Source organism: Capsicum annuum, chromosome 10 (genome assembly GCF_002878395.1).
Source record: "Capsicum annuum cultivar UCD-10X-F1 chromosome 10, UCD10Xv1.1, whole genome shotgun sequence".
Lineage (NCBI taxonomy): Eukaryota > Viridiplantae > Streptophyta > Magnoliopsida > Solanales > Solanaceae > Capsicum > Capsicum annuum.
In genome coordinates this window covers 74412523-74433107 of record NC_061120.1, presented here as the reverse complement: position 1 = coordinate 74433107, position 20585 = coordinate 74412523, and the positions used below count along the sequence as shown (strand labels likewise).

At 35.2% G+C, this 20585-nt stretch overlaps 2 pseudogenes; both read right to left on the bottom strand.

The window, feature by feature from the left end:
- Positions 1-4046: 4046 nt before the first annotated feature.
- On the bottom strand, positions 4047-7140 carry LOC107861610 (annotated as a pseudogene).
- Positions 6627-8096, bottom strand: LOC107861620 (annotated as a pseudogene).
- Positions 8097-20585: the final 12489 nt, after the last annotated feature.

Sequence of the window (20585 nt, the reverse complement as noted above, 5' to 3'; positions counted from 1 at the left end):
GAAATCGAGTATAAGGGGGTGTATGCAGTTGTATAAACATCATCATCATAAATATTTATAAGAAATATGCAGGATGTATGAAAGACTCACATAGCCCAAAGAAAATCATCATAATCATGAAAGGACGAAATAAGTACAATAACACATGTGAGTCATCATATAATTTGTCAATCACTTTCATTTCATCAAGAATATCAATTATCATAATGTAAATATCATTTAAATCTTTTGAAAGAATAACTTTCACAATTCCACTTTCAAATCACTTCACCATTCACCATAGACACAAGGAAACACACACACACTGGGAGATCCTACAAACGACATAAACCATGTGAGCTACATGGAGTCCAACGTACAACCCATGTTGGGGAGAGCTATCCTATCCTTGCCATCGGAGTAGGACTATCGATATCAAATCCACACAAACTAGTGATCACTGTATAAATCAACCTCAGGCTCACTCCTATAGGGGCACGTAGTTCTAGGGAAGTAAGGTCGCTTTATACCTCCTACTCTATGCTAAAGATTTCTCTCGGACTTAGCTCAGATCATTTCAAAGACAATCCACAACAAAACAATTTCAGTAATATATAAATATACATCGGGAGCCATCATGCTTCCCATCTATCAAAATCAACCACGTTGTGGATTTCTTTCACACTCAAGTTCAAAACAACTTCATTAAAACCAAAAGGTCAAATCATTCAAAATATCTCAAATATTCAACATCAACGTGCTTATAACATACACTTTCTAAAAAAAAACACAATTTTCAATGGGGATTCATGACCCAAATATCTAAATCATGATAAATATCGTTCAAGGTTCATGCTTTATATCACCACACATGTAAATTCATCTTTCAAAATCATAAACATCAAGATTTCATAATAATCATCATAAGATATGGGTTCATGCTTCAAATTCATAAAAATCAAATAAAAATTAGGCCTTTGTAAAGAACATTACTTTTGGGCCCAAGAACGAAAGAGATTTCTTGTTGAAAAACTCCACATACCTTGAATGATGAACTTTAGATCGATACTCATTTTTGAGATGTTAATCGTGCCTTTGAATGATGGTTCTTGGAGTTTTTGAACTAGGAACTTGGAAACTTGAATAAATTTACAGAATTAATGGTGAACTTTGCAGGTTCTTGAAGTTGGATGTAGGAGCTTAGGGTTTTATTTTTGAGGAAATTTGATGAAATATAACATATGATGCTTCTAATAGGATTTAATATAGGGTTTGGACGGATTTTGGGTAAGTGAAATGACCAAAATGCCCCTAAAAATTAAATAATTCTCGAATCTGTCCCTTGGTGGACTGTTTTGATAGTCTGAAGTAGATCAACTATAACATTTTACTCCGATATCTAAATTGGATGAAACTAATTTTCTTAGAAAGAGGACTCTCATATCTTTCTGTTGATATATAGTATCTCACCCAGAATATTGTGTACGAGGATTTATGATCATTAGAAGTTGACCCAAACATTCGCTTTTGATAGGCTGAAGTAGATCGACCATAACTTTTTGCTCCGATGGACAAATTGGATTAAACTAATTTCATTGGAAAGAGGACTCGCAGAGCTTTCCTTTGGTATATAGTAAATCACCCAAATCATTATGTACAAGGATTTATGATCATTTAAAGTTTAAAAAAAATACGCCAGGCCTCAGTACTTTTTCCTGCACGTTTTAGTGTTCACTACTATTCATGGTTCGATCGGAATGTTCAGAACTCGTCGCTCGGGTGTCCGTTTTGGATGATCCATTTATCGTTGAAAAGATTATTCGATACTATAAACAATGGTGAGTCATAATCTAAGACATTTTGCACGAAAAATTTATAATTCATTCTAGAAGATAGAACCCAACACGTTTACGCACAAAATTTCAACGAAAAATTTTTCGGGGTATTACAATATCAAATGAAGAAAATAAAGGTAATGAGGAGACATCAAGTGAAGAATCTAATGATGAAGAGGAGGAAACGAGTGAATAGAAAGACGTTTTTGATAGTGATGATTCAGCAAGTCACTTTCATACTCAAGAATAAGATGAAGATGAATATGAGGAGGATTGAGAATATTAGTTGCCGATTTCTTTTGTCAATGTTCAATACTATATTTGATTGAAGCTACTATGATTTTTGTCAAAGTAATAGTTATTTTACTTTGTCTTATCATGATTGCTGAAAATGACATGAAATTATTTGTCCTACCCCCCCCCCCCCCCCCCTCATGTTTTCTCTTTTCCTTAACTAGTAAAAGGAACAAGAAAAAGTACGTTCAACTTTGATACCTACTGTTTCGTTTTTTTAATGCTACTTTATTTATGTTCTTCAAAGATTTGATTGAGCATGTATACATATGTGAATAAATTGCCGAAAAATAATATTACTCTCTTCAAGTGAGTTTAATTATAAGTTAGCCAAAATGATTATCACTACATTTATTCCATGCGTTGTTCATCAATTACATCACTAATATATTATTTTTGGTGTTCCTTATTTTCTGCGAATTCTAAGTGTAGGATCTAAAAGAGCTGGACAACCTAATGGAAAAGAAGGGAAGTCAAGTCAAAAAAAGAAACAAACAATAGAGCGATAAATAGTTGAATTGCCTCCTATTATTTCGTCAGGATCCCTTCAATTTCATACTGTTCACTTCATGTCAATAACTCTTCCTTACATCAACCTAATCCTGAAGTCAATCAATCGTAGACTCATAAAAATGTTGTGCCTCACATAATACCATCACAACTGCTCTATTCCCATACCAGTCTACTTCATGTAAATGACTCTCAACCTGGTCTTGGGATCAACTAATCCCAGCCTGCTATCATTGAATCTCAACCTCAATCTAATTAGCCCCAACTGATGAATATGACTCCAGCCACCCCACTTAATATAGTTGACAATGTAGACAATGATAATCAAATATGGATTGTACCTGAAGAGGATGGGTAATAAGATTAACGTTTAATAATACATATATTTAGGTGGACTATTTATATGTGCACATCTTTGATAACCACTATATATAATGTAGGTTTGATTTGCATAAGTTAGTTATTGATGGTATTGCTAATTGCATTCAGAGTATATTTGAATTGGCTAGACCTTCATGGAAGAAGTTTCCAAAGCCTACTCGCGAGATATGATTTGAGGAATTCAAGGTAAAAAATTTATACATTTTGATTCATGTATAAATATAATTATGGGACTATATGACCAATATGGTATTCATTTTGATATTTGCAGAAGAAATTTAAATGGCTTCCTCACTATAATGATTCTACATGGTCTAATTTTAATAAAAGGGTAGCTTCAAAAATGACTTAACTTTTTCAAGATGTTAGAAAAAAAAAGCCTCTGAAACGACATTGGATGAGAGATGTAGTATTCAAGGAGATGAAGGTGCATTGGGAGTCTGATGAGTTCAAAATAAAGTTTGAACAAAATAAAAAAATCGTGATTCAATTGCCGGTGTATCACTTCATACAAGTGGTTGTGTACCTCAACGAGTGATCTATAAGAGAATGATAATTATAAATCTTATTAAATGTATTTCTTTCTAGAAAATAATATCATATTCAACATTGATAAAGTACATATTTTTTTAACTATAGAAAGAAGCTACTAGAACAGATCCTTCAGTTTCAAAATTTTATTTTTGAACTCATCGCAAGAAAAGAGATAAAAGTTGGGTAAATGAGAAAGTTGAAGCTACTGTATGTGTTCATTTATTCTGTATGCTAGTTGCTTGTTGGATTTCAGAATCTGTTCTCTCACTCTTTTCTTAATGTGATAATATAGATCCTTGAATTTCTAAATTTCTTTTTAGCTCTATTTGCTAGTTATTTGTTCAATTTCAAAATCTCTAAGATTGGGGTTGGTTATCTATTCTTTAAGTTAGTTCTTTGATGTAGACATTGCGATGAAAAAATGCTAGTCTCATAAACTATTTGTTAATTCATCAAGTTTAGCTTATTATCCACCCCCTCATTAGTACCTTATGAGCCCAAACAAGCTCCCATTCATAGATGTGCATTTGCCAAGTTTTTCACAATGCCTCCTCCAATTTTCATTACCTTGCTTCCCCCCGATAGCTATAAATTACTTGAGTCAATTGTTCTGCTCACCCCAACTAAATGTAAAAATTGTGAGCCCATTGTGTAACTCCTAGCTACTATAGGTGCATCTTTTGATCCCACAAATTTGCCCCCGGCTAGCTGTAAATTACTTGATCCAGTTGTGCTACTCATCCCAGCTAGTGGTAAAAATGTAAAGCCCATAGCGTAATTCCTTGCAGCTACAGGCGCATATTTTGATCCCATATATATGCCGCCCCCAGCTTCAAGTGTATTGTTTGATGTTCTTAAAGTGTTGTCTCCACTCATAACAAGATTTTTGGATCCATTTGAATTTCCTCTATCAGCAACTAAGACACTTCTCGAGCATGCAGTGTTGTTAGTGTTAGGTGGTTTTGTAGTTTTAATTCTCATGGGGGTTATTATTCTACCAGTTTTTGTTTTAACTAGCTTTCTGTCCCCACCTGGGATCAGAGACACCTTCTTTAAAGGATGCAGATTTAGAGACAGCTGGATAGTCTATTAAGTTCTGCCTCTAGGAGGGAAACAAATGAAAGTACATCAGATGACCAGATATAGGACAAGTGCAAGTATTCCCCTTAGGCTGAGTTACATAATATGGCAACCATAGAGGAGGCTTGCCAGGTCTAGCAGATCTTTTAGAGGGTTCGTTGTTACTGGAAGAAACCCAAAACTGCTCAGGCACAAGTTCTCAAGAATAATCTGACCATAATCAGAAGTATGGACTTCGCCAATAGATGGGAACTACTAATAGGAGAAGTTTCTTCAAGAGAGAGATCTAATTCTTGTGAGGGGTGAAGGATTAGAACATCTGAGAGTGTGTTATTATCAATAGCAATAGCTGACATGAAATCTAGTACTGGAATTTGGACAAACAGGATTAAGAGAAGTCAGCATGTACTTAAATGAAAACAAATCTTCGTTGAATATCATATGTCTATTGACAAGAAATTTCCTAGAATGAAGATCATAAAACACATAGCCTTTTTGTGTTGAAGAACAGAGGCGGAACCAGGATTTCAACGAAAGGGGTTCCATATTCAAAGAAAACATAGGATTTCAACTAAGGAGGTTTTATATTCAAAGAAAACTTAGTCGAAGGGGGTTCAACACCAACTATAACCACATAAAAAATAATTTTTATCATGTATAAATAACATATTTTTCGTCAAAGGGGGTTCGGCCGAACCCCCGAACAGAAGGCTGGCTCCGCCCCTGTTGAAGAATACTCCATAAAGACATAAGGTACAATCCCATAGAAGAATTTATCTTGTATTCTAGGAGATGCAGCACAACGCAGAAAACCAAAAACCTTGAGATGTGACAAATATGGAGGATACAAATAAAGCATTTCAAAGGGATATTTAAACATGATAACCCTAGAAGTTATTCTATTAATAACATAGACAGTAGTAGAAACATATTCACCCAAAAACTTTGATGGAACAACAACTTGAAATCTAAGAGCTTTATCCAACTCTAAAATAGTTTTGTGCTTCTTTTTAGCAATATTGTGGTGTGCATACACAAGTGATTTGATGTAAAATGCCAAGACCAGATATTAATGCTTGAAACTAAGAACTGAAAAACTCGCTGCGATTATCTCTTCCTAGTGATTTTACTGAAGTGGATAAAACATTCTGACTTTGAAGCACACATCTTTTAAGTATAAAGCATACATTTTTAACTAAAGGTCTAGGAAGGTTTCAATAAGTTCTAACATTAGAGCTTCTATAAGTTTGAAATGTTAAGCATATAACTAAAGCTCACATGTGCATTTTTGGAGCTTGTTGCTATGTTGCCAAGAGATCCTTGCAAATCTATATCTTTAAGACCATTCTCAAGTGCTCAAACTAAATTCTCAAAGTAATTCTTAGTCACACTAGTCAGACCAGTAAGCTTAATACATAAATTATCAAATGTTTTGGAATTACCTTCTTCAACATTCAGGTAAATCTCCAGCTCCTTCTCTGCCCAAAGGTGAAGCCTCTCCAAACCAGCCTCTGCCGGACTTTGCAAATACTAAAAAAACTACCTTTCTGTGTGTTCCTCATTAGGCAAGTAAAAACCCAGTACACTTCAACACCCTTATACATTGAATTATCTGCTTCCAGGCATCTAATATAAACTTCAATTGTGTCTCTAATAAGGACTATAATTTACCAGCACTTTAAAATTCACTTACCCCATTCTCCTCAAATCTAATACAACTTTTTTCCTTGACTTCACATTAGCAGCCCATATCTCATAATAATGTGCTTACTTCTCAATAGGTTGCTTCCCCATTTCTTTCTTTAGCTCATCTTCATCCCCTAGCATATACTTTTTACATGGATTATACCCATGAGTTTCCAAAGAATTAAGGAACAACCAATAGAATTGATACTTACAAGGGTCTCGAAAGGTCATCTGCATACACCTTGTGTTCTTTTCAATTGGCCTCGTACATTTACGATAAGACTTTGTGTAAACCAGAATACAATTCGTTTTGTCCAATTCTGTATTATTTTTTTTCCATCCACTTAACCACTATACCATAATTGACAGGACGATGAGCTTCCTTTGTACAATTCCAATAAAATAATTAGAACAACCATATATAACTTCAGAATTATCATTCCCTATATCAAATTCAACTGCAAAATTGCATCCGGCAACAGGGCACCACTTAATCTTCTCGTTTTACTCAACATAAGAATGAAAAAGAAATCCATAATACTTGTTTTTATCATCACCTGGTTGCTCCTAAAGATTGTTCCAGTTTGAGGCATCATTAATAAGAATATCTTCAACAGTTAGGTGTATAGGAACTTGATTGAGTAAATAAAATAAGCTGTCAAAGTAACTTACTTTATTGAACTTCTTTGTTTACAGTAGGTGTATGAGAAATATTTTGATCAACTTTAGATGAGTCTGTTTTTTGTTGGTCAGCTTGTTGGCCAATGTTATCATTTAGCACTGCAACTGCGTGCTTGCTTTTGTACCTTTTCTTGAGTTGAAATAAAAAGAATTGCACCATAGCATATATATATATATATATATATTATATATATATATATATATATAATTCAATGTATTGCTACTTGTTTAATCATTCTTCCATTCACTAAAAATAGGTAAGTTAAAGGAGATAAGCATAAAGAATTTGATTCCAAGTATCAGGAACACCAGTAAGGCACTAATGAGTACAATCCATGCCTTTGAAACCATTGTATTTGCTTGGATGTCCATCTTTTCTTAGCTGTGATAGCTTTGTTATGTCAAGTAAAGATACTTCTCTTGTCTTTGTCATGTTATTTATTACTTGTTTCACTATGTCCACAACAACTGGTAATCCACTAGGATATGTTGACCCATTCACTGTAGTTATTTCACTCAAGCAATTATTCACAGCAGGTTCACCCAGTCTGATCCATAGTAATGGGCTGGATATGTTCCATGAAAGAAAACTTTGGTTTTAGTTGTATCGACATCTGTATCAACCCATGTGGCCCATGTATTTAGTACAACTCAGAATTCTTCTACCTGGTCTATATCTTTAAATAACTTGCGACCAACTCCAATAAAATCCCACTGTTGTCCAGGTGGTCTTATTGTATACCAATGCTAAGTGTTGAAAATCAAAAGGTCAAATTCCTTCCAAATCTGTCCACTTTTAACTGAATCCAGTTTCAACACTCGTCCCACACTTTCAACTTCAATGTCTACTGAAAGGTTCGAATGAAATAATACTATTTCAACTACATAATCTAAAAGTGTAACATTGTTATTTTTTGGATATATTTCTTGTATGAGCTTTGTTTCTAACACAACAGAATGAAGCAAGCACAGAAGCGAACTTTGAGTTTATGATGCTTTATATGCTAATACATGTTGATTGTATTTGTTGATTGTTGTGCTTTTATTTGATATTATAATCTAATATAATTTCTGCTAATGATACATTTGAGCACTTTTTATGGCTTGAATTAACATATCCTCATGCAGAATGAGTTTGAAAGAACTAAACAAGAAATATTAGCTTCTCAAAGTGCATCAGTTATGGAAAGAGAAACTAATTCAGCTATCTAGCCTTCTCAGTTAAATGAAATGGATATCTGGGTGCAATCTGTTAGTAGAAAGAAAAAGGGAAGAAAAAAGGAAGAGTCAAATGTCTTGGCTCCTTGGGTCGAAGTGTAAAGGCATCTAACAAATCAACATCAACTTTGCCAAAAGAAATTGATGAGATGATTAAGTCTCGGGTTGATGCTTTAAATGCTAATTTTTATGCTTAGTGGCTGAATGAGCGACACAAAAATAAGAGGATGAGAAAGGAATTGGACTTGTTCATGAAGCATGTATACAAGTATGATGAACTCCCATCTCAGGAAGACAACAAAACTTATGAGTATGAAAGTGATGATGACTTTAACGATGTGAATGAAAGTGACTCTAATCCTGATAACATGAATGAAAGTGATTCTGACCCTGATGGTTCTTAGTTTATTGAGGATTCAAGTTTGAAATATTATGTTATGGATCATTTAAGAATCATACACTATTGTTATGGATGTTATGAATTATATTTTTTTGCTAGTTGTAATGGTTTACATTAGACTTGTGTTGAATGATATTTCGGAGAATTATTAGAGGTTTCGAATAGATTTTTGACTGATTGTGAATTGATTCTCATGATTTACGTGTGAATTATTACTTGGAGATTTCAATGGAGATGTACATGCTAAAAATTCATAAAAATTTTCTTGAGATAATTTGTTCTTGCAGATTTACTTGGGGCATTTCACAGGAATTTTCTGGTGAAATAGTTTCATAAATATTCGCAAGAAATTTTCTTTTGTTAATTAGGAATTTCGCCTATAAACTTCCTTCATATTTACTCAAGGATCTTTATGGGGAATAATTTGTGATTTTTTTTGTTGAAATCCGCATATAAATTTCTTTTTGTATGAAATTTTATCAAATCATTCATGTAAAATTTTAAAAGTTAATCGCAAATAAATCTGCAAATAACTTACCTACGGATTTATTTCTGTAACTAAATTACCTAAGTATTTTCTAAATCCGCAGGTAAAAATTACCTATGAAGATTTTTCCTTTGGATTGTGATTGGTAAGAAAATCTGCGGGTAATCAAACTACTTGGGGATTTTACCATATTATCTCTATTAAAATCTCTAGGTAATAAGCACTTTTCTTGTAGAGCAAATGGGTATACAACAACTAAAGGATTTTTGGATTGTCTCAGAAACTATCCCTCTGATGTGTGACAATACAAATGTTCTTAACATGACTTAGAATCTAGTACAGCATAAGAATGACCAAGAATATTGATGTAAGGCATCATTTTTGAGAGACAATGTTGAGAAATGGGCTATTTGTAAGAAGTTTCGCAAGACCGAGGACATCATTACTAAGGCTCTTCACAAGGAACATTTTGTGAAGAATAGGTTGAGGCTGGGGTGATCAAAATAACCTATCCTACTAAATGAATTAATTTTTCTCCATAAAATTGACTATGATCAGGAGACACGTATCCTTGGTAAAGTATGTACCTATTGGTCTAACTCAGTACCATACCTTTGTAGGTATACATGCATGGGAATAACTTTGGAAGAGAGCAATTAAGACAAACACAAATTTGAGGATTCACTCAAGAAAGAGAGGGACCTGGTCCTATCTCTCACGTTAGTACCAAAATAGTGTGCTTTAAAAATTGTAAAATTTTGTCTAAAGGAAAAATCCACGTGTCTTTTCTTCTGCGAACAAAAGTTGTCAATTCTCTAGTAAGGTGAAACGTCATACCAATTAGGACCAGTCATGTTATTCCATTCAAAAGGCATCTCAATGACAATAGTCGCCTCCTTTAAATACAAAATTAAACCTATTCTATTTTATTCTTTTCCAAATTAATTCATAAATCTTCTTTCTCAAATCATTCATTATCTTAGAAAAAAATTATTCTTATTCTCTCTCACAAAAGCTCTAAATGGCTAATATTTCTATCAAATTGAGCCTTGCTGAAGACCTAGAAATTAGCCAATCCCCAAAAATTCAGTTTGAAAATCCCCAAATTAAATATTTTGATTCTTCAATACCCAGAACAGTAAAAGATCCCTTCTTAAATCCTCAACAAGAATTTGATTCTATACCACATACTACGTCCTCTTTAGAAACTAATAAGATTCTAGAGGTATTTGTTCTTATTGAAACTTCAGCTACCAAGGAAATCCCTGCTGAGTCATCCCTGGGGGTAGACCTAAATCAGGGCCTTGGTTCACCAATTGAACACAAAGTTTCTCAACCCGAAGTTCTTCTTTTCTCAAAAAAAAACAAAAATACCTAAAGCAACTGGAACACTTAGCGTACCTAGTTTCCTAACTTCCTCGGAGTCAAACTACATTTTTACTCAACTATGTGATGAAGAAATTATAGTGAAATAATCTGATCTTTCTAGTAGAGTGGATTGGGTGGCTGAAAATTTAATCCTTTTTGTTAATGATCTAAGAAATATCTCTCTTAGCGGAAAAGAGCCAGTAGTTTGTGAAAAGACAAGTGATCCATCTTCTAAAGTAAATGTTCCTGATGTTAGGTAGTTTGTACAACCTTCAAATGAGGAGGATAAGGCTAATGATGATGAACCACCACTAAGATAGTCAGTACATAAATAAAGGGGAAGTAAAGGTAAAGATAAAGTGGTAGACTCTGGTTTAATTATTACCATAACATATTCAACGAGGTGATCTGATAAAAATTATTAAAAGATGCTATAAAGGCTAACAAGTCATCTATTACTAATAGAAGAAGACTGAAGAAAGTCGTTGTAGTAGAGGATAAAAATGTGGTAGTTGTAGATGTTGGAGAAGGTGAGGATATTGATCCTAATGTTGCTGCTGCAACAAAAAAGAGAAGACAACAAATTTATGTTAAAGGAAGGATGAAACACCCTAAAATTTGACGCTTGAAAATTTCTTTAGCTTTGAGCTTACTGCATTGATTACGACTCACCCTATAAGCCGTAAGGACATGTTAAGGGTTGTAAAGAACATATTGTAAGGTGTCCAGTAAGTTTGGCCTAAGACACTGTCTTTATTATGAATTGAGGTCACAAGTTATAAAGACACAATACGGTTCATAATAATCAAACCGTATGATGTCTACATCTCACCCAATTTGGTCCTGCTCTGACTATGACTAGGACCTTGTAAGACATAGGGTCACATGACAAGTCGGTTGGATGATTCGTAAGGAAAATAGTAGGTGAGGTCCTAGATACTATTTTGGTTACGACTCATGGTCACGAGTCATAAGGTGTGGATACAAATCAATGGGTGACTTATAGCCAAGGGCGACACTTTTTTAGTCTTTAATTTGAGGACACTTTAAACATTTCCCCACTTTATACCCCACAATAGAAAACCATCTTTAGGACTTCATTAGCCTACTATTCTCTATCAAATACTCCCAAATAATCTCTAAAATTCTCTATTTAAGTTAAAGCTAGGGTTCCAAGAGAGGTTGTCATCTAGTGTTCCAAGGGTGCTTTCTTGTCAAAATTTCTTGGTATTTGAGGTATGTTACTTTTCCCCTATACTGTTATTTTCTTAATGTCATGATTTGGATAAGGTTCATATGGTTTTGATATTGTGTTTTGAACTACAGGTTGAGGGTTTTTAATATAAATTATTTAAATATTTCTTCTATGATATTTATGAAATTATTTTGCTTAAATTAATAAATTGGTAAATTCTTACTATTTTGCTTAAATTAATAAATTGGTAAATTCTTTGGGGTGCATGGGAATGGTGTAGGGACATAGGTACAATGGAATCCCTAAATTGGTAAATTATAGAAATAATAGGTACAAAGAAATTCCAAAATTAATTGGTTAGATATGGAAATTGTTAATAACCTCAACCCACTTACATAATTTGTTTTAGAATATGCATTATTACTTGGTTTTATTTATTCTTTTTTATAATAATTCATGACTCAATTGGTTAATTGGATGATAATGGTCTTGAAAAAAAACCTTGTGGTTACAAGGGAATCCCCCAAGTGAATTTTATAATGTAGTCTCAGGGTATGTAGGAATCCTTAAGTGTTGGCTTAATGACACTACTTGCAAGCTATAGTCATATGACGATACCACTTAATAATGCCCTAATAATTGACTCCTTCCATTGGTGGTTGGGTTATGTGTTAAATGTTTTAACTGGAAAATAATGGGTATTATATAAGCTAATAGTGAAGGTGTGAGTTAAAAGAACGAATACTAGAAACTCATGTTTATTGACATAAGGGTTGGTCTTGATTCCAATTGCTTGTGTGGTACAAGGGAATCCCCCAAGTACACATTCGTATATATGTATCATAGAGGGTAAAGGGTACAAGAGAATCCCCGATCATCTATGATATCTCTGATTCTTGTGGTTAATACGCACCGAGGCCCGTATAGGGGGTAACACTTGACCCAATAGCCCATAGGTGAATTTATGATGGTAAATCTTCACAACCCTGGTTAAGCTTTTCTTTAAAGTCCATGCTAAGCCCTGCTCCCTACCCCAGCCTATGTATATGTATATGTACTTCACATGATATTATGCATTGGATATTGTACTTGTTTGAAATGTTATCATGAAATTATTTTGTTCCTTTATCCCTGAGTTACTTGTTACCGCTTCAACCATTAATATTCTTTGAATGTGGTATCTCTACGCAATGCAGGGACTTCCCATACTTCCATATCTCCTGCTCAGTTACTTGGATTCAAGATCAACTAGCGAGTCAAATTAAAGTGGTAAGCTTCCATACTTGAAAAGACTCCATTTCATGATTATGGTTTTCCTTATATTTTGACTATTCCTTTAGATTTGGTTTTTGGCTAATTTCAGGGGCATGTCCCTACAATTTGTTGATATTATATTTTGGATCATAGTTTAGAAAGATTTACTTGGAAAACTGTGGCTATTGGGCGGTATCGATCTGTCGTTTAGTCGATCGTCGGTGGTTAGTTTTTAACATACATTTAAAACTCTCTTAGGCTATTGTACACTATCCTATTATATGTTTTAAATTTAGCCAACCTTAGGGAATGGTATGTTTTCCATAGTTAGATGCAGGGGGTTATCTCTAGTCAATGTAGGACTTGGATACCCCTCATAGTCGGGCCATAGGTCGGGTTGTGATAAGGTAGTATTAGAGCCTAGGTTTGGTGTCATTGGGTGTCCAACAAAGCTGTGTCAAGTAGAGTTTTACTTATGGGTATGTAGCATGCCACACTTATAAGGGAGAGGCTACAAGAAATTTAGGAATGTTTTCCTATCTTGTTGATCTATTTCGAGTTGTAAAGTCTAAGGTGTTGAATTTTTTTTATTCCTATTTGTTCATATTTCAGATCATCCCATCAGAAAATTTTAATGTTCGTAGATACTTTTTTATGACATCTCAATCACAATAGTTGGGTCCTACAAGAATTGTTATGAGTTCGTTTGAGTCCACCAGAGTTGGCCAATTTATGAGGTTATATTCTCTAATTTTTACTGGTACCAAGGTTGCAAAGCATCCTCAAAGCTTTATTTATGAGATGGAGAAGATCTTTTGGGTTATTCATGCTTCGGATGTTGAGGACATAGAATTAGTTACCTACCAATTTAAGAATATGGCATACCAGTGGTATAAAGAGCGAGGGTAGTAAGAGATGAAGATGTTTATTCTGTCATATGAGATGATTTCTCTAGTGCTTTCCTGGACTGTTTCTTTCCAGTTGAGAGAGGCAAAAGCGGAAGAGTTTGTTAATTTGATGCAAGGAAAGATGATAGTCAAGTAGTATGCCTTGAAATTCCATTGGCTGTCATGGTATGCTCCCGAGTTGGTATCTAGCATAAGAGCTAAAAAGAGGAGGTTTTTCTTCAGGTTGTCTCAAGACTTGATTTCGGAGAGTAAGGTTGCCTTATTGAACAATGACATGGATACCTCCTGACTTGAGGTATATATACAATAAGTTAATGAATAGAAGAGGAAATAAATTAAGATTGGGGTAAGGTAGAGCAAGATATTTTGACATTCAGAACAAGGAGAGGTCAACAACAGAGTGGCATAGATGGTGAAAAGTTGTCCAAAAAGTGGGGTAATTTTGGGTCCTACTCGGTAGCTGGTGTCTCTTACCTAAAGTAATCTTATAACCGACATTTTTAGGGTGACAATGGTTCTAAGGAACAGGGTGCCTAATCTCAAGCTAGTGGGGCTAAATCAGCTCCCTTATATTCTTTTTATAGATTTTTAGGGTGAATAACATCATGGTTTCTATGATGAAAGAATGGATAGGTGCTTTAAGTATGGTTAGCCATGGCATATGCTTTGAAACTGTCCCATGGGTAAGGTTTCTTTTGGGGAAAAACAAGGTTCCTATTGCCTATCCATCAGCTTTTACACCAAAGGGTGCCCCATCTGGATCTGAAATTAGTCAAAACCATCTCTATGCTCTCACTACCTATCAAGAGTTTAAGGCATCTCCTGATGTCATAACTGATATGTTGAAACTCTTTTATCGTGATGTATATTGTTTACTTGATTTGGGGTCCACACTTTCTTATGTGATCCTATTTATGGCTATGCATTTTGGTTTTGATCCTGAGTATATTTTGGACCCTTTTTTTATTCCTACCTCAATAGCTGACTTTGTTATTGCTAGAAAAGTCTATAGGGGTTGTGTGATATATATTGGTAGTAGAGAAACTCCAATAGATCTAATAGAATTAGACATAGTTAATTTTGGTATCATATTATGGATGGATTGGTTGCATTTGTGTTGTGCCTCCTTAGATTCTCGAACCCATAAGGTTATTTTTAAATTTCCTAATGAGCCAGTCATTAAGTGGGAAAGGGGTTCTCTAGTGCCTAAAGGAAGTTTCATATCATATCTTAGAGCCCGAAATTTAATCTCCAAGGGATGTCTCTATCACTTGGTCAAAGTTAAAATTCTATCTTAGAGTGTCCTTTATTGACATCCGTTCCCGTGGTTGATAAATTTCTTGAGTTTTTCCCTAATAATATTCCCGATATTTCTCCTGATAGAGAGATTGATTTTGGGGTTGATCGTGTTCCAAACACTCATCCTATCTCTATCCCTCCCTATAGAATGGCTCTGGCTGAGTTGAAGGTACTTAAGTAGTTGAAAGACCTCCTTGACAAAGGTTTTATCCATCCTAGTGTGTCTCCATGGGGTGATCCTATTTTATTCGTACGTAAGAAGGATGGTTCCGTTCAGATTCCATAGATTATAGTTAGTTGAATAAGGTTATAGTAAAGAATAAGTATCCTCTTCCTAGGATTGATGATTTATTTGACCAGTTTTAGGATGCTAAGTTTTTCTCCAATATTGATCTACGGTTAAGGTATCATCAATTAAATATTAGGGAAATGGATATCCCTAAGACTTCCTTTCAAACTCGGTATGGTCATTATGAGTTCTTCGTCATATCTTTTGGTTTGACTAATGCCCCAATGACATTCATAGACTTGATAAATAGGGTATTCTATCAGTTTTTGGATTTTTTCATCATCATGTTTATACATGATATCCAGATGTATTTTAAGAAAGGTGGATCATGCTGCTCACCTCCGCATTATGTTACTGACCTTGAAAGATCAGTAGTTGTATGCAAAATTTTCAAAATGTGAGTTCTGGTTAAGTGTTGTACCTTATCTGGGTCACGTTTATCTATTAAGAGGATCATGGTGGATCTACATAAAGTTTCAGTGGTTAAGAGGTGAACTAGACCCATGACTCTAATCGATATTTAGAGTTTTTTGGGTTTAGATAATTATTACACAAGGTTTATAGAAAGTTTCTCTTTTATTGAGGCCTTTTGACTAAATTGACTCAGAAGAAGGTGAAATTCTCATGGTCTGCTGCTTGAGAGAGTTGTTTCAAGAAACTTAAAGATAAGTTGTCTTCAGCTCAAATTTTAACTCTGCCTGAAGGCACTAATGGTTTTGTTGTCTATTGTTATGCATCCCATATGGGACTTGGTTGTGTGTTGATATAGCATGATAAGGTGGTGGCCTATGCTTTTAGTCAGTTGAAAGTTCATGAGAAGAACTATCTGACTCATGAGCTAAAGTTGTTGGCTGTGGTGGTCACATTGAAGATTTATCACTATTTGTATGGAATCTATGTAGATATCTTTTCAGATCATAAGAGCCTATAATATATGTTTACACCAGAAGGAGTTGAATCTCAGGAAGAAGAGGTACCTTGAGTTGCTGAAAGACTACGACATGAGTCTTTACTACTACCCAGGTAAAGCTAATATTGTTGTTGATTCTCTTAGCAGGTTATCCATAGGGAATCTAGTTTATGAAGATGAGGATAAGTGGGATTTGGTGAAAGGTATTCACTTTTTGGCTAACCTTGGAGTTTATCTCTTGGACTCGGAGTATGGTACCGTGTTGTGCAAGAGGTGGCAAAGTCATCCATTATTTTTGAATAAATAAGAAGAAGGTAATGGATCCTTTCTTAATAAAGACTAAGGGAGATATGGATCAACAAAAGTTTATAGCTTTTTAGATTGGTGGCAATGGTATCTTGAGGTACCAAAGAAGATTATGTGTTCCTGATGTAGATGGGTTACGAGAGTGGATCTTGGCTGAGACTCATGAGCTGCGGTGTATGGTTAATCCCAGTTCAATGAAAATGTATCATTGTCTAAAGAAAATTTATTGGTGGAATAATATGAAAAGGGATGTGTCTAGTTTTCTGGTTAAATACATGGTGTGTCAACAAGTGAAGGTTGAACATTAGTAGCCTAGAGGGTTGTACCAAGAAATTGAGTTTTTGTGTGGAAATGAGAGGTAATTAATATAGAATTCTTTAATGGTCTTCCTTAGTCTTAGAATCAGTTTGATTCAATTTAGGTCATTGTGGATAGGATGACTAAGTCTACTCACTTCTTACCAATGAGGACTAATTATTTGGTTGAGGATTATACAAAGTTGTTCCTCCAAGAGATTGTGGACTTTCATGGGATGCCTGTTTCTATCATATTAGTTCATGGTACACAGTTCTCATTGCACTTTTGGCATTCATTTTAGAGAGGTTTGGGAACTAAGGTAATCCTTACTACTTTTCACCGACAGTCGGATGGGCGAGCAGAAGGAACTATTCAAATATTGGACAATATGCTTTAGGGTTGTGTGATTGACTATGGTGGTAGTTGGGTTGATCAGTTGCCTCTTATAAGGTTTGCGTATAATAATAGCTATAACTCTATTAGTGGATGCCTCTATTTGAGGTGTTGTATAGTAAAAGTGTAGATCTCCTATTGGGTGGTTTGAGGTTAGTAAGGTAGAGATGTTTGGCTCTGATTAAGTTCACCACTCTATGGAGAAGGTGAAGGTGATTTGGGATAGGCTTAATACTGCCCAAAGTCGCCAAAAGTCCTAGCAGATGTGAGGTACAGGGAGTTAGAGTTTGAGGTTGGCAAATGGATGTTCTTGAAGGTATCCCCCATGAAGGGAGTGACACAGTTTGGGAAGAAGCGGAATCTTAGTCCCTGGTATGTTAGCCCTTACTTAGTTTTAATGAGGGTTGGTAATAATTCATATGATTTGGAGTTTCCATCTAGTTTGAGCTCCATTCATCTAGTGTTTCATGTTTTGATGTTGAGAAAGTTCATCGGGGATCCTTCGACGGTTGTTCCTTTAGAGGAGGTGGCTATTTTGGGTTCCTTATCTTATGAGAAAGTCCTAATTAAAATTTTAGATCGGCAAGTTCATTGATTATAGATAAATGAAGTAACTTTGGTAAAGGTACTATGGAGGAACCACAAGGTTGAAGAGGCTACTTGGGAAGCCGAAGAGGACATGAAGTCCAAGTATCCATTCCTTTTTTCTGATTTGAATAATTGCGGTTAAGGTATGTGTTATTCTTAATATTTTTGTTTTATTATGACTTTTCTAAAGTAAAGAGTGATTTCCTTGGCATATTTATTTTCTGATTTTGGTAAAGGTAAGAGTATAGGAATATGCAGTTAAATCGTGCTAGCAATTGCCTTGACCTATCATTTGAGGATGAATGATCCAAGTGGGGGAGAATTGAAACACCCTTGATTTTGGCCCTTGAAAATTTCTTGATCTTTGAGCTCATTGGTAGGATTATGTCTCACCCTATGAGCCGTAAGGATATATTACGGTCGTAAAGACCAAGTAGTAAGTTGTCAATTAAGTTTGGACTAAGACATTGTCTTTATTATGACTTGAGGTCACAAGTCATAAAGACACAATAAGAGTCGTAATGATCAAACCATAAGATTTTAAGTGTTCCCCTGATTTGGTTCTGTTCTGACTATGACTTGGACCCAATGAGTCATAAGTTCACGTGATAAGACAGTTGGATGAGTCATAAGGACAACAATTGGTGGGAGTCCTGGAAACTGTTTTGGTTATGACTTGTGGTCATGAGTCGTAAGGTGTGGTTATGAGTCGATGGGTGACACGCAGCCAAGGGCGACGCTTTTTCAGTTCTTAAGTTGAGGGAACTTTGGAAATTTCCCCACTTTAACCCCTTACACCCTCACGACTTAAAACTAGTTTTGGGACTTTATTAGACTACTATTCGCTATAAATAGTCCCAAATACTCTCTAAAATTCTCCATTAAAGTTAAAGCTAGGGTGCTAAGAGAGGTGGTCTTCTAGGGTTCCAAGAGTGCTTTTTTCTCCAAATTTCTTGCTATTTGAGGCATGTTACTCTTCCCCTATACGTGTGTTTTCATAATGGCATGATTTGCAAAAGGTTAATATTGTTTTGATGTTGGGTTTTGAACTATGGGTTGCGGGTTTTGAATATAAATTGATTAAATGCGTCTTCTATCATATTTATGAAATTATTTTTCTTAATTTGATGGTTGGTAAATGCTTTGGGTTGCATGGGAATGGTGGAGGTACATGGGTACAATGGAATCCCTAAATTTGTAAATCATGGAAATAGTGGGTACGAAGGAGTCCCCAAATTAATTGGTCTGGTATAGAAATTTGTAACAACCTTAACCCACTTGATAATTGGTCTTAGAATATGCATTATCACTTGGTTTGATTTATTTCCTTAAAATAATGCAAGGATTAATTGGTTAATTGGATGATAATGGTCTTGAGAAAAAAACTTTTGGTGTACACAAGAATCCACCAAGTGAATTTTATAATGGAGTTTGTGGGTATGCGCAAATTCCTAAGTGTTGGCTTAATGACATTACTTGCAAGCTATAGTAGGTATGAAGATACTACTTAATAATTCCCTAATAATTGACTCCTAGAATTGGTGCTTGGGTTATGTGTTAAATGTTTTAATTAGGCAATAACAGGGGTGGTGTTAGTTTGCCTTGAAGGTGTAAGTCGAAAGGACTAATACTGGAAACTCATGTTTGCCGATATGAGGGTTGGTATTGATAACCAAGTGTTTGTGAGGTACAAGGGAATCCCCCAAGTGAACATATGAATATATTTATCATGGAGGGTGAAGGGTATAAGGAAATCCTCTTTTATCTATGATATCTCTTATTCGTGTAGCTAACAAGCACTGGGGACCGTCCACAGGTAACACTAGACCCATAGAGCCTGTGGGTGGATTTATGATGGTGACACTTCACAACCCAGGTTAAGGTTTCTTTGAAGTTCATGCTAAGCCCTGCTCCCTACCTCAGTATGTGTATATGTATATGTATATGTATATGTATATTTACTTCACATGATATTATGCATTGGATGTTGTGCTGGTTTTTACTGTTATCGTGGCATTATTTATTTTCTCTATCCCTTAGTGACATGCTGGCGCTCCAACCGCCAACCATCTTTTGAAGTTGTATCCCCACGCGATGTAGGGACTAGCAATACTTCCACATCTCCTCCTTAGTGACTTGGATTCAGGATGAGCTAGTAAGTCAGATTGAAGTGGTAAGCTTCCATACTTCGGAAGATCCCATTTCATGATTGTGGTTTCATTTATGTCTTGACTATTTCTTTGTATTTGGTTTTTGGCTAATGTCAGGGGCATGTCCCGATACTTTGTTGATAGTAAATTTTGGATCCTAGTTTAGAAGGCTTTGTTTGAACTACTATGGCTATTAGGTGGTATTTATTGGTCTTTTGGCTGGTTGTCGGTGGTTTCTTATGGACATACATTTAAAACTCTCTTACCTTATTGTTCGCTATCTTGTTATATGTTCAAAACTCAGTTGACCTTGGGGTGTGGTGTGTTTGGCATGGTTAGGTATAAGGGGTGATCTCCAGTCCACATAGAACTTAAGATACTCGTCACGGTTGTGCCCTGGTTTGGGTTGTAACAAAGGACTAAGTCCTCCACTTCAAAGTCTAGAAACCTTGCTGGAATTAAACAAAAGAACATTGAAGTAAAGAAGAAAATGAAAGTCTTTGAGCGACCTGGTCCCAAGAAAAGAAAAGTTGAAGAAGAGGA